The sequence below is a fragment of the Simochromis diagramma genome, unplaced genomic scaffold, assembly GCF_900408965.1.
Source record: "Simochromis diagramma unplaced genomic scaffold, fSimDia1.1 OVJJ01000585.1, whole genome shotgun sequence".
Classification (NCBI taxonomy): domain Eukaryota; kingdom Metazoa; phylum Chordata; class Actinopteri; order Cichliformes; family Cichlidae; genus Simochromis; species Simochromis diagramma.
The window spans coordinates 1582516-1597033 of NW_024387398.1; the positions used below are offsets into that span (position 1 = coordinate 1582516).

At 43.5% G+C, this 14518-nt stretch overlaps 1 protein-coding gene across 1 annotated transcript in view; it reads left to right on the forward strand.

Annotated features, from left to right (window-relative positions):
* The window catches only part of LOC120720607 (GDNF family receptor alpha-4-like), an 84839-nt gene that overhangs the window by 5313 nt on the left and 65008 nt on the right, over nt 1-14518 (forward strand). The gene's annotated exons all lie outside the window — the stretch shown is intronic.

Sequence of the window (14518 nt, forward strand, 5' to 3'; positions counted from 1 at the left end):
ATTTCACCAGTTATTGGCATCCATATTTCTTCACTTGCTGTCTGGTGGGCTTGTTCTGGTCCTGGAGCTGGCTGCAGATGGGGTACTCGTCTTCGTTTTGTTACTAAATGGTGCTCAACCTCATCCTCTTCTTCAAAGTCACTGTCAGACTCTGAATTTTCGTCTATTGCAGCATAACTAAGGGAGGATTCAGGGTCACCTGGTCCAGCCCTAACTATATGCTTTAGCAAAAAGGAAAGTTTGAAGCCTAATCTTGAAAGTAGAGATAGTGTCTGTCTCCCGAATCCAAACTGGAAGCTGGTTCCACAGAAGAGGGGCCTGAAAACTGAAGGCTCTGCCTCCCATTCTACTTTTAAATACTCTAGGAACAACAAGTAGGCCTGCAGAGCGAGAGCGAAGTGCTCTAATAGTGGTGATATGGTACTACAAGGTCATTAAGATAAGATGGGGCCTGATTATTTAAGACCTTGTATGTGAGGAGCAGGATTTTGAATTCTGGATTTAACAGGAAGCCAAAACAGGAGAAATCTGCTCTCTCTTTCTAGTCCCTGTCAGGACTCTTGCTGCAGCATTTTGGATTAACTGAAGGCTTTTCAGGGAGTTTTTTGGACATCCTGATAATAATGATCTGGTCCCAACAAGAGAGTAAAATTTCAAGATCCACTGTGTCAAATGCAACAGTTAAATTTAAAAGGTTAAGAACAACACAATCGTCAGAGTCAGTAGCAGTTGTTAAAACTCGTAAAAGAGCTGTTTCAGTGCTGTATTAAGTTCTGAAACCAGAGTAGAAAACCTCTAGAATGTTATTCCAAAAAGGCAGTTGTAAAATCTTCTCCACAATTTTAAATTTTACAGTTTAGAGATAGGTCTGTAGTTTGCATCAACTGTGGTATCCAGTTTTTTTTAAGCAGAACTTGAACCACTGCATGTTTCAAACATTTTGGGACTACACCTGAGGACAGACTGCTATTGACCACTGCTAGAACAGACGGCCCTACAGTGGGAAAAACCTCTTTAAATAGATAAGAAGGTACAGCATCATTTAATGAACCGAATGGTTTCAAGTGATCATCAATGTCCTGTAAAGAGAACGAAGTCACAGGCTTAAACTTGTTGATAACAACAGGACAGGGGACAGACACTGAGGGGTCATCAGCAGATGATCTGAGTCTTTGTGGAAATGACTTCACCAATAAAAAAAGAGAAGCTTTCACAAACAGCAGGAGAGGATTCAATGCAAACTCTCCGTGAGGCATTCGTCTTAAATAAAACGTGAGGTTTGTCACAGTTTGACAGAATAATAGCAGATAAGTATTTTCTTTTGCCATCTTTCACTGGTTGCTGATAATGATTCCAGCAATCCCTTTGAAGTGACACCTGCAGATTGTCCTTTTTGTACTTGCACTCAGCTCTGCGGCTCTCGTGTCTGACAGCCAGGGTTCAGATTTAGTTTCAGGCCTCCTGGTTTTCAGCGGAGCCACAGTGTGGCAGTTGGAGTGAAAACATGAGCTAAGCTCCTCAGTGAGATTGCACATAGACAGAGGAATGACACAGTTCTGACTGAAAATGGCAGAAAACTGAGCGGGTTAATAGGGCACCCATTCATCACAGGTCAGCCACTAATCAGAAGGTCGGTGGTTCGATCCCAGGCTGCCTCCTGGCTGCATGCCAAATATCCTTGGGCAAGATACTAACCCCATGTTTGCCTACTGGTGGTGGTCAGAGGGCCCGGTGGCGGCAGTGTCCGGCAGCCTCGCCTCTGTCAGTGCGCCCAAGGGTGGCTGTGGCTACAATGTAGCTGCCATCGCCAGTGTGTGAATGTGTGTGTGAATGGGTGGATGACTGAATGTAGTGTAAAGCGCTTTGGGGTCCTTAGGGACTGAGTAAAGCGCTATACAAATGCAGGCCATTTACCATTTACCATCACACCTTTCTGCATTTCTGATTGTTGGCTAACTTCCCCCCATGCTGTTTTGCTCTTGGCCTCTAGTCTTCTTCTCCATGGAGGGTCCTGCTCTTTGTGGCTGTTCATCCTGTAGCCAACCATGTCAACGACTACTCTTGCCGTGGTGTGGATCAGCTGGTTGATTTGATTTTTGCAGTACAGACTGTCTGTAATGCTGCATTCACTAGTAGATTTTCAGCAGTTACTTCACGTAGTATGGTAGTCGTGTGTCCAGACGTTGAACACTAATTTTTTATGCCAAATGGAGGTTTAACAAAAAATCTTCTAAAAATTTGATTTGATGATTTGAGATATCCTAGTACTTGAAAGCGAAAAATCTGCACATATTTAATAACAATTATTTTCTATTTTCTAATTAGAGTGCCATGTAGAAACTCCAGAATTTAGTTTTATTTGGATTTGACAATCTATTAATATTTTTCTTGTTATGCAATTTATCCTATATCCTTAATCCAGCATTGAAGTTGAATGACAATAGCTTTTTCTTTATTTATGTTACTAAGAAATTAATGTTGAAAAGTATTCTACATGCTTTATTTTGCATCATTGTGAAATATAACTACATACAATTCAGAAATTGCCAGTAGCTGTCTTTTCCAATGTGAAATGTTTATTGTTTTTTTGTAGGAGGGCTTGAAGGATTTTCCCTCATATTTTAACTGGCAAATATGAGGAAAAAATAATTTGTATTTGTTTGTTGCACCTGTATCAAATCCATTCGTTAACAATTTCAGGGTTTTAACTAATATTTTGATATACAAAAGAATGATTTGAAAGTGAGTCAATGGACTATTTTTTCAAAAGGAAAAAAAGAATATATATATATATATATATACAGCACTGTGCAAAATTTTTAGGCAGGTGTGAAAAAATGCTGTAAATAAAGAAAGCTTTCAGAAATATAAATGATTGTTTATTGGGCCCAAATGTACGACCCCACACACACAGCCAAAGTCATTAAGAACTATCTTCAGCATAAAGAAGTACTGGAAGTGATGGTTTGGCTCCCACAGAGCCCTGATTTCAACATCATCGAGTGTGTCTGGGATTAATTGAAGAGACTGAAGGATGTGAGGAAGCCTACATCCACATTCAGTAAAAGGACTAGATGTTGTAGTCCCTGACAATGCATTGCTTTAAATGGTGAGAATCTTGAGGGATGGTTGTTATGAGGAAAGGCAGCCCGGAAACTTTACCAGCAGCACACATCATGGTGTGCCTCAACTTTCGGTCTTTTACCCAAGCTCATCTGCCATTTTTGGGGGGGATTAGAGATCTGATCTTGGTTATCATATTAAGATTTGGGACATATCGTCAGTAGTGGACCTTGAATTCATCGGGTGTTTCGGCCATTATCACCAGACACCCTCATCCAAGGAGGCCCTGCCAGGGTTGATCAGGCCCTGGATGGTGTCACTGGTTTATCTTAGATTGTTATTTCTCTTATTATTTCTAATCTATTCACTGCAACTGAGAAATAATACTTACCTCTTTAGCATTTATGGAGCCTCACTTCCTCAAAGGGACAGAAAAGGTGATAGAAAGAAGTAAGACAAGAGGGACAAGATAGAAGAGAGCAGAGCCGGAGGGGGGCGCCCGATCTGGCTTCCCACACCTCCCCGCCGGATCGGGCTGTACGCTCTACCTCCCCACTGCCTCCCAGAAAAGGGAAGAAGAGCAGAATATTTTCTTTTTTCTGGCAGTTAGCTGACTGCCGTAGCTGCCCAAGTGATGTCAGCCATTTTTAACCATAGCCAGTGACTGGTCCTCTCAGCAGTGTTAGCTAGTTCTCTTATAGCCTGCCGTTGCGCCTGTCCTCTGATCCCAATCTCTCTAAGCAGTTCTGCTGTTGTACTGGCAACAAAGCCCCTGCACCCCACTTCCACCGGGCCCACCCTCTGCCAGCCAATTTGAGGCAGAAATTGTTTCCTCCTATGGTACCATCAGCTCAATGACACAGAGGATCTGTGGATAGGACACTTACACTTTTGAAAGCGTTCTTTGTTTACAGCAGTTTTTCCTCGCATGCCTAAAACTTTTGCACACATTTGTTATGTGAAGCTAAAATTTCACAGCGCTCATATGTACGCTTTTTATGTACAGTAGGTCCGAGCAGAAAATGTGCTAAAGATGTTACAAATGGTCTAATTTCAGATGAAACCCCTATTTCAATAGCATTGAAGTTTTAAACAGCTATCATAAATGTTAACCTGCCTGTTGAACACGTAACTTTAACCAGTTAGCATTTAGCAACTAAAACGTGCAATTTGTGGAGGAATTGCAGCAGGATTTTTCTACCGACTCGCTGTTGGTGGCATTAAAAAGTTGTAGATAAACAGGTTGTTGCTGTAGAATGAAAACAGGTGTACCTAATAAAGTGTTGACCAATTGATGTCTTTATGTTACTCATAATGTTAGTTCATATTGAGAAGAATGTCATGGTACACAAACTGGCGACCTTCAGCAGACAACAGTAACAGATGGTCAGAGTAACTGTGTCACTGAGCCAGTAAATGACACGAAGTAATTGCTTCTAAACCCCCTTAAAAACAATAGAGCCATCACAGAGCATAAACTTTAGACATGTCAAAATTATCCCAAGTTCAGCAATTTCTTCACATGCAACTAAAAAGTGTACTTAATACAATGGCAGAGACTGTGAATGTTACCCATACTGTATGATCATACTGAGAAACAGAGAAAGACAGTAAAAATTATGTGAACATAAGAGTTGAACCATGTAAGAAACCTAAACCGGCAGCCTGCAGTCTGATTAGGTTCAGCAAAAAGTTTGTTACTGTAGAATGAATACAGCTGTACCTAATGAAGTGGCAGTGCACCGTCACTGTAAGTAACATTACTGTAGTATCATTTCATACAGCACATATCCCAAAAGGTTGATTCTGTTCATCTGGACGTTTTCAGTGGGAGAAACATTTCATCATCATCCAGGTGACTCCTTCAGTCTCACCTGACTGCAGGTTTCCAACCTTATAAACAGGACATTTGCACAGTACCTGAACCTCACCCACCGAATGGACAATGGGCTGGGAGGTCAGTTCCTTGATCATTAATGTGCTGTGTCACTGTAGCAGCAAAAAAAGTGGAATATTTCAGAAACTGTACAAAATTTAAAAAATCAGAATAGAAGCACAATCAAGATGGTTGTTTTGCCTCGCAGCTGTGGTTCAGAATACCACACTAATATTAATGGAGTAGGTAGGCAGTAAATATTATCATTCCTGCCTGTCTGTAATATTAATAGACAGGGTTAAGAGGATAATACAGTTTTTGTGTATTTTTAAGAGCCCCAGATTGAAGCTGAGTAAGGTCTGCCAGGAACGAGACAGAAACAGTGAAAGTCAATCTAACACTCTTTTCAGCATGGTCCAAACTCACCAGAAGCTCGGCACTACCTGTTGTTTTAATTTTTGTTGTGCACTACTTTTTTTTGTCCTATGTATACTTTGCAGTTTCTATATTTTTTGCACTGCATCAGACGAGTTAAAATTGTGTTGTAATGTTTAGAAACTGGAGGTGTTGAAGAGAGCAACTCCTTTCTTAGTGTCATTTGCACAAATTGTCAGACTTGGTCGTCTGTTGCTGTGCGCGCAATTTTAACGTAAAATGAATGTTAAACCTTTAATTATTGTTTATTGTAGAGGCAGCACCGTGCTTCCCTCGTGAGGGAATGGCTTCAGCTACAGAGAGAATTTGGGGTCAGTGCTGCACAAGTGAGATATTGCAAATGCTGGTATTGCTGTGCTGTAGACTTCTATAATTTGCTCATGTGCACGCACACACACATAGTGTCAGGTGTTTTTCACCTATCGTTGATGATTTCACAGCACTGCAGGGGTGTGTTCTTTGAGCAACAGGAGTCCTTCCAGTAGGCACAGAGCAAGAGAGAGACACGGAGAGAATTTCTTATCAGTATTGATCTCTAGTGACAGATGATGACGTCTATGAAGAGCAATGAGGCCAGTGAAATGTGCATCGTAAACCTGCTTTGATGATAAGTGTGAAAAAAAAGCAGCTCAGAGCAGGAAGGAAAGGAGATCATCCCAGGTCAGAGGAGGGAGAGAGATGAAGAGGATTAGAAATGTGTGAGGTGAATGAACTTTGTGAAAGAAGTAAGAAAACCCATCTCACTTCTTCTGTCACATTTAATGAAAAATGAGCAACTTACCTGGACTCCATCCGCCTGGTTCCATCTGATCTGGATGCAGAGGTGTGTGTGCAGTGTGTGAGAGTTCTTCTTCTGGTCTATCCAAGGGAATAGTTTGGAGGTCTTCTGTGTGTTTTGTTGATAACTGGGATTTGGAACTCAAACACAGGGGCGGCAGATGGTGTGTTGGCTTCTGCTTGGTTGTGTGTGTGTGTGTGTCTGTGCATGAAGTGTGTAAACAGCAGTAGCTTCAGTGCTGTGAATTTGTGTCTGTGTGTGTGTGTGTGTGGGGGGGGGGGGGTCCTTACCCAAACTCAATGTCGAACGTGAGTTAGTGCTCCCTGAAGGGATTGCTGCTCTCTGTGGTTGGAGAGCTGGGCTGATCCCAGGTCAGCTACGGTCTGACCTCCAGCCCATCTGCTATCACAACAACAGATGCGTTAGAGCCTGGCTTAAGACCTGTGGATGGACCCACAATCTCTAGTTAGTCTCAGTTAAACACGGTTAGTTTGGTGGAAACACAACTTTTTATCATCTCCACCTTTTTCCTAGCTGCATGAAGCACAAAACCCTAAGACATCAATAGCCTTAAGGCAACTCACAGAATAAACACAGGAAGAATGGGAATAATTCTGCAGTTTACTGTTAATTGGATGAGGCCTTGCAAAGCCAGCCTGCACATACAAGTTTTGCATATGTTAATTCTAAAAGGATATATGTGGAACTGACATTAAATTAAAATTCATTCAGCTAAAATCTGTTTGTGCAAATGTCTGTTTATTATTTGCATCACTGAAACTCACCTACCAGCCTGAGCTTAGCAGCACAGCTAAGGGATGGTTCAGGCTCACTGGATCCAATCCTAAGTATATGCTTTATCAAAAAGGAATCGTTCGAGACACACTTGAAAATCAAGTTGCTAAGTTGGTGCAGGCAAAGTTAGCTCAGCTCCTGTAAGCTCTCCCTGACCAAATTGTCCAAGTACAGATGGTGACTGTGAGGAAGAAGGGGAGCCCTACACAAAAGCCTTTAGAAACATGGTATCTAACCAGATGCTTCCTCTTGAGTGGCATTAATCAGAATCAGAATAGTTTATTGATCCCTGGGGGAAATTATTTTTTTGTTACAGTGCTCCATTATAAACAAACATTAACAAGACAGACAATACGCTAACTAAGAATAGCACAATATATACATATATATATACATATATATATATATAGATTTCCTGTGTCGTTCAGTGGTGCTTTTTGGGAATCTCAGTCTCTCACTGAATGTGCTCCTGTGACTGACCAGCATGTCATGGAGTGGGTGGGAGGTGTTATCCAACATTGTCTTTATTTTGGACAACATTACGTTACAAAATAAGCAGACAAAAAATACAAATATCAATCACCTGGATCACCTGTTGAGAAAGAAAAAAGAGAAAACAAGCAGAAGAAAAAAAAGAGCAACATAATAAACAACATCACGATGATCTATGGGAATATCACAGTAAATACTAAATATCATTGTGCAGCACGTAAGATCAACAGAACACAGTGTGCTTTGAGGTAGGAGCCAAAAAGGGTGTAGTTTGTGGGTGTGAGCACCCGTGTGTACACCTGTGAGCATGGACGCGCTTGTTTTAAAAGGTTCCTTCATGTAATGATCTGCTAGAGGGTGTGGGGGGGCCACAGCCCCGTCCACCAGGGCATGAAGCAGGTATGGAGGAGATCAAAACTCCAGACATCCAGAGGCCCCCAGAACACAAGAGACCAAGGAAGACCAACAGAGGGACAGCCGCGCCACTGTCCCAGAAAGAGCTGAGGAGAGTCCCAGATGAGGGCTCACTCAGCAGCCGCGGAGCAGAAGCCAGGGGGGGGCCCCACCCCCGAAGTGGCCCGAGCGAGCCCCCGGCCAGGGGTGAGGTTGTACACCCTGATGGTCTTCTGGATGCCGTGTAGCGTGCCCACCCCCAAGGTCCTATATGTATGTGTTATGAGAGTGTGAGTAATGTGAATGTCTAAGTTGTTAGATAAAATTGAGGCACAGGCAGCCAGAAGGGGACGGGGGGGATGCCTCCCCTGCACCCTGGTGACCCCAAGGCCCTGCATGTGTGGGTGATTGTGGTGGAGCGGAAAGAGGGAGGCAGCTGGAGATGGGGAGGGAAGGAAGGGAGGGGCAAGTGACCCCTCCCTGGGGCCATCTCCCCCGCTGATCCCAGTAGGCACCCCCATACTCCGCGACCCGCCAGGGAAAGGGGGCCCAGGCCCATCCAGACCGGGGCCCATTTCAGCAGTGCCGCCCGGCCCCACAGAGCCTGGGACAGCCCACCCAACCCGACCACAGAGAAAACTGCACCCACCCCGTCATCCACTCATCTTCCAGACTACATAAGACAATAAACGCCCAGGCTGAGATCTTCCTCCACCTCTCCTGTATCTCCCCCACCTGCAGAGTGAGTTCCTGAAGAGAGGAGAGCTCCTGCAAGATGTAACAGCCTCCCCCACCAGTTGAAGAGCCCCCCAGGTGGCTCGATGCACTGGCGGCACCCTGTGCCAGGGCTGGGCCCCCATACACCCACCCGCCCACAACCCCGGCAACACACCAACCAGGACCCAAGCCCCCAAGGCCCAGCCAGGGCCCCAGCCCAGAGACGAAGCAGCCCCAGAACCCCACGCCCGTCCGGGACCCACCCAGGGGCAGCCAGGCTACTAGGTCAGTAACCCACGTTCGTCAGCACAGACCCTCCCCTAGCCCCGCTGCACGCAGCCACGAGGAAACCGTCACCTAAGAGCCAACAGAGCCCCTAACCGGACATGACCGCTACCCCGGGTTGAGCCCTCCAAGGAAGATGCTCCTGGGGAATATTGTATTTCATTATTAGGATGCGGTGGAAAAACTCCCTGAAAAGCCTTCAGTTGATCCAAAATGTTGCAGTGAGAGCACTGACAGGGACTAGAAGAGAGTCCCCCACGTTGGCTTCTCTTCATTGGCTCCCTGTTAAACCCAGAGTCCAGACAAACTGCCACTCCAATTTTAAGATTGAGCTTAAAACGTTCCTTTTTGATACAGCTTGTTAGGGCTGGACCAGGTGACTCTGAACCCTTCCCTTGGTTAAACTGCAATAAACTACTTCTGAGGTCAACTCAATGCAATGAGGCGATCTTCTTTACACATGTGTTTTCACTCTCTCTTTTTTCATACACCACTCTGCATTTAATCATCATTATTGCTTTCTGGCTCTCTTCCACATTGTTTCTTTTGTTCTCTCTTCCTGCTGTCATGAACCAATAGAATGATGGACTCACTTGCAGGACAGTGAGAGACAGTTAGTACACGTCCATTTAAATGGTAAATGGACTGGTTCTTATTTAGCGGTTTTCTACTCTATTTGAGCATATTAAATGGAGCAACTACAGGAATTACAGGAACAGAAACTCCACCCTATGTAGTGACATCTTCACAGACTCCCCAACGCACAAACTCAACAGAATTATCTGATCTGCTGTCTGCCATCATGCTGAGCGAGAGGATGGTGTGTGTAGTGGGCTTCAAAGCCAAGGCTAGGAGAGGGGCGGGGGATGGAGGGGCTTGTGTGGAACATATGTGCACATGTACAGACACATACACTAGGATGGTTTGGCTGAAGGTGAAAACAAACACTGAAAGTTCTTACATTTTAGTCCTTGTCTGATTTCCCAGCTTGAGTATTATAAATCACTCTCAGGCAACTGCTCAGTTTTCAAATATGGAAACATAGATAGACATAGATAGAAGGCAAGAGCATAAACCAGCCCTGCTCCACTGAGCTATCCAAACTGTACTCTCAGTGGCAGGGGAACAATATGAGAACAGCACCACCAAGGCTTGAAATGGAGCAATACTGGAAGAGCATATGGGAGAAGGACCCAACCTATAACGACAATGCTCAGTGGTTAGTGGATCTAAGAGTAGACCACACCAACCTCCCTGAACAGGATCCAGTGAACATCACAGTGGCAAAGATCCGAGAAAGGGTCTCCAGCATTGAAGAGTTGGACAGCACCAGGCTCTGACATGATTCACACCAACTGGCTGAAGAAGCTGACTGGACTCTGTGAGTGTCTGGCAGCACAAATGAACCAGCTGGTAATGGATGAGACACACCTGGAATGGATAACTGAAGGCTGGACAGTCCTGACTCCCAAGGATCCCCAAAAGGTATAACCTGCCTCAGTACCACATGGAAGCTCTTGTCAGGTATCGTAGCAGCTAAGAAGAACAGGCACATGACTCAATACATGAGCGTGGTACAGAAAGGAATTGCCAGGAATACCAGAGGAGTTTAACACCAGCAGCTGGCAGACAGAGCAGTCGCCCGAGACTGCAAGACCAATCTGTGGATTGACTACAGGAAAGCCTATGACTCAATGCCCCACACCTGGATCCTGGAATGCCTAGAAGTGTACAAGATCAACAGGACCCTAAGAGCCTTCATCAGGAATTAAATGGAGATGTGGTGAACAACACTAGAGGCCAACTTCAAGCCAGTAGCACAAGTCACCATCAAGTGTGGGATCTACCAAGGAGATGTTCTGTCCTCACTGATGTTCTGCATATCCCTGAACACCCTCAGTGACATTACTGACAGGATTAGCTATGTATACTGACTACGAATGGCGCAATTGACATTGAAATGTCATTCGGACTGGAGAAATGTAGTCGGATGCTAACAAAGGAAGGGAAGGTAGTCAGAACTGAGGTGCTCACAATACCAGAAGGCAACATTGCAGATATTGAGGACAGCTACATGTTTTGCCTGTGGGATTCCCACAGGCAAAAGAAAACCACAAAGAGGCTGCTAGAAAGTCTGAGGAGTCAGCTGAACAGCAAGAACATTTTCTGGGTTATCAAAACCTACGCCCTGCCGGTGATCAGGTACGCTGCTGGGATAATAAGCTGACCAAAGGAAGAGATAGAAGCCACTGACATCAAGACGAGGAAGCTTATGACCATGAATGGGGGGGTTGAACCCTCTGTATGTTAACTGTACGCTAAGCACAAGAAAGGAGGCCAAGGACTGGTGAGTGTCAGAGCCAGTGTGCAGGATGAGACAACGAACATCCATGAGTATATCAGGAAGATGGCCCTAACCGACCGTGTGTTTAGTGAATACCACATGCAGCAGAAACCCAAGAATGAAGAGGTGTAGGAACAAGCTCTAAGTACAAGATCCAGAGAGGTTTGGGTCTACCACACAAGTTCAGACCCCAGGTGCAGGCTGTGTAAAGATGCCCCCTGACACTCCAGCACATAACAGCAGGGTGCAAGATGCTACCAGGCAGGGCATACATGGAACGCCATAACCAATTCCAGCATAATATACAGGAATATCTGTGCTGAGTATGGCCTAGATGTCCAATGTAAAAATGGGAAAATCCCCCTAGGGTGGCTAAGTATGATGGAGCTAAGATCCTGTGGCACCTCTAGGTACAGACAGATAAACTGATGATGGCTAACCAACCGGACATAGTAGTGGTCGACAAGCAGAGGAAGATGGCTGTAGTGATAGATGTAGATGTAGCAACATCAGGAAAAACTAACATGAGAAGCTGGAGAAGTACCAAGGGTTGAGAGAAGAGCTCGAGAAGATGTGGAGGGTGAAGGTAACAGTGGTCCTAGTGCTAATTGGAACACTTGGTGCAGTGAGCTCCAAGCAAGTCGAGTGGGAGGACCCAGACCTCTGGTAAAGGACCTGAGCTTGAAGAGTAGACCGCCTGCAGGGGCGAGAGGGGAATTCTAAGTACCTGTGTGTGTGTAAGTCATACAAAACACACAAAGGCTCTGTTTATGAAATCCTCTTGCATCGTGTTGTCTAAAAGTTACCAACCAACGGGCCAAAATGACCCATTTGTAATGTTTACGCACCTGTAACACAATACAAAAGCAACAATAATGTTGCAACAGCAATGTTTAATTTATATCCACAAAATGTGAATTATACAAAGAATCTTTTGAAGTCATCATGTAACCTATCAATTACCTTATAAAATACTAAGTTACAGACAAAACAAACTAGTACATGCATGGGTATGTACTAGTTTGTCTATAAGGCTATATCCCAGTCACAGTAAAATGACAGCAGTCACTTCAAGATGCTTTATTTTGTAAGCATCGTAATAGCAAGAAGAGTAAAAGAGAAGGTTTACAAGAGTTATCCATGCTATGTATTGTTTGGAGAGAGTGGCACTAACAAAAACAGGAGGACATACAGGAGGACATACATATTGTTGTGCTATCTGAGTGCATTTACAGTAAATATCATTTTTGCATTTTGTATGAGAACATTAGCAGAGTAATAATAATTTTATGCTTTCTTGTTCAGAAACACAGGTCATCAATAAACATAGAATGCTACCATCACTTTCTGTCTGGATTGTTCGGTGTGCACAACTTGTATTTTATTTGCTGCAACCATATATCAATATTTTATAGAAAGGCTCAAGTGTTTTGATTCTGTCATAATTATAGAATTCCTGAACAAATTTAAAAGGTATGCATTTATAGCATAGCAAGGTTAGAAATTAATGCACTTCCACGCTGCACCCCCTGGTCAATACACAAGACATTACCACTGGTTTTCTAAATGGTTGCATCGTCCACTTCACAAGGTGATATTATCACTATCACGCATCAGCCAAGAATCCGTCACAGATCCACCATGGGCCTGTCAGCGAAGAGGCAGCTATTTTAAATGGCTGTATCTGTACAGAGGAGAATAGTGGATGTATAGGGCAAGGTGGGTGGAGCAGCCGGGCAGAAGGAAAATAGGAAGTGTAGTGAAGGGGAGTGTCGGTGTAATAATGATAGTGTGAGATGGACTAAGATGATATGTTGTGGTGATCTCATCAAGGGAGCAGTTAAAATAGGAAAAAGAAGGTTATAATACAAGACTTAAAACTGTCAAATTACAAAATAGTTTACATAAAGCCTGTCATCATATTACTTTTGTTATGTAAAAATAATAATCCGTCTCTCATTGACAGCTGTAATTTTTTGACTGCCAATATTACTCCTTGCCTCATCTCTGTAAATAACAATTTTAAGATAACTGGCACTGAGTATTTCATAGGATTGGTAATAAGCTAAATAATTATGCAAATATTTGCAGTACTGCGCTGACGGACAGTATGGAGTGGAGAGAGAGTGGACCCAAATGCAGATGCTAGAGACCGAACTGTAACTGAAAGTGAGCCTTTATTTATGGCTGTATGAAACACAAACAAAAAGCAAATGGGAGACAAAGACTAAACTATCAAAACCTAAACTGGGAAAAACAACTAAGCACTAAGTACATGGAGCGTAAAGATCTAAAACCTGAGACATGAGATCTAAAACATAGGTTTTTAATGTTCCAGGTTTCATGTTCTGAGACTTAGAAACAGAAGGGAAGATGAGCAATCTGACAACAGGCAGCGGAAGACAGAGGACTAAATACATAGAGGATAACGAGGGGGTGGGAAACAGCTGGGAAACACAGCTGGGACTGATCAGACCTGACGAGACAGGCAGGAAGCAAAACTAAATATACTGAACACAGGACGAAGGACTACCACAATAAAACAGGATAGACATGACAGACCAAATACAGGGAACACAGGAAGGAGCGACATCTAAAGGACAAATGCAAACAGAACTAAATGATCTAATCAGAACTAACAAGCACAAGTAAAACTCAGAGAATTTAACTAAATTTAGAATATAAGTTCAACCAGATTCAAAATGTCCAAATGCAGAAACACTGGGTCACAGACCCAGCACCACGACGCTTGCCGTGGTAAGTGATGCCACAAATCTCTTGGGCAGCTGTTTCAGGAAAGGCGTCTGGAATAAAAATCTGCCAAACATCAAACAAACATGCTCAGCCAACTGCTGCAGCACCTCATACATAAAACAAACATACATAAAAGTCCAATTTCGAGGAAAAACAAATCCGTGTTAAGTAGAAAGTATACAATTGATCCTGGATCTGCCAATACAAGAAATCTCAAACACCCTTCGGACAGACACAAAGGGTTTGTTTTCTGGCAAATACAGTACCTACACATTCCAATACACTCGGTTTAACATGTAACTCAAAACTGAGTGCATTGATATGTAAATCTCGTAAACCCATATTTTAGTCACAGTAGGACTTGGAAAACACATCACATGTTTAAAGTGAGAAAAATGTTTCAGAATTTTAAGAAAAGTTTAGAAAAAATATTAACTGGTTTTGCATTTAATGGCACCAAAATGTCTCAGAAAAGTTAGGAAAGGGCCCATCTTTCCACTGTAGCATCCCCATCTAACAATTCTCCTTAAACATCTACAAACTGAGGAGACCAGTTGCTGGACTTTTGGAAGAGGAATGTCTCCCA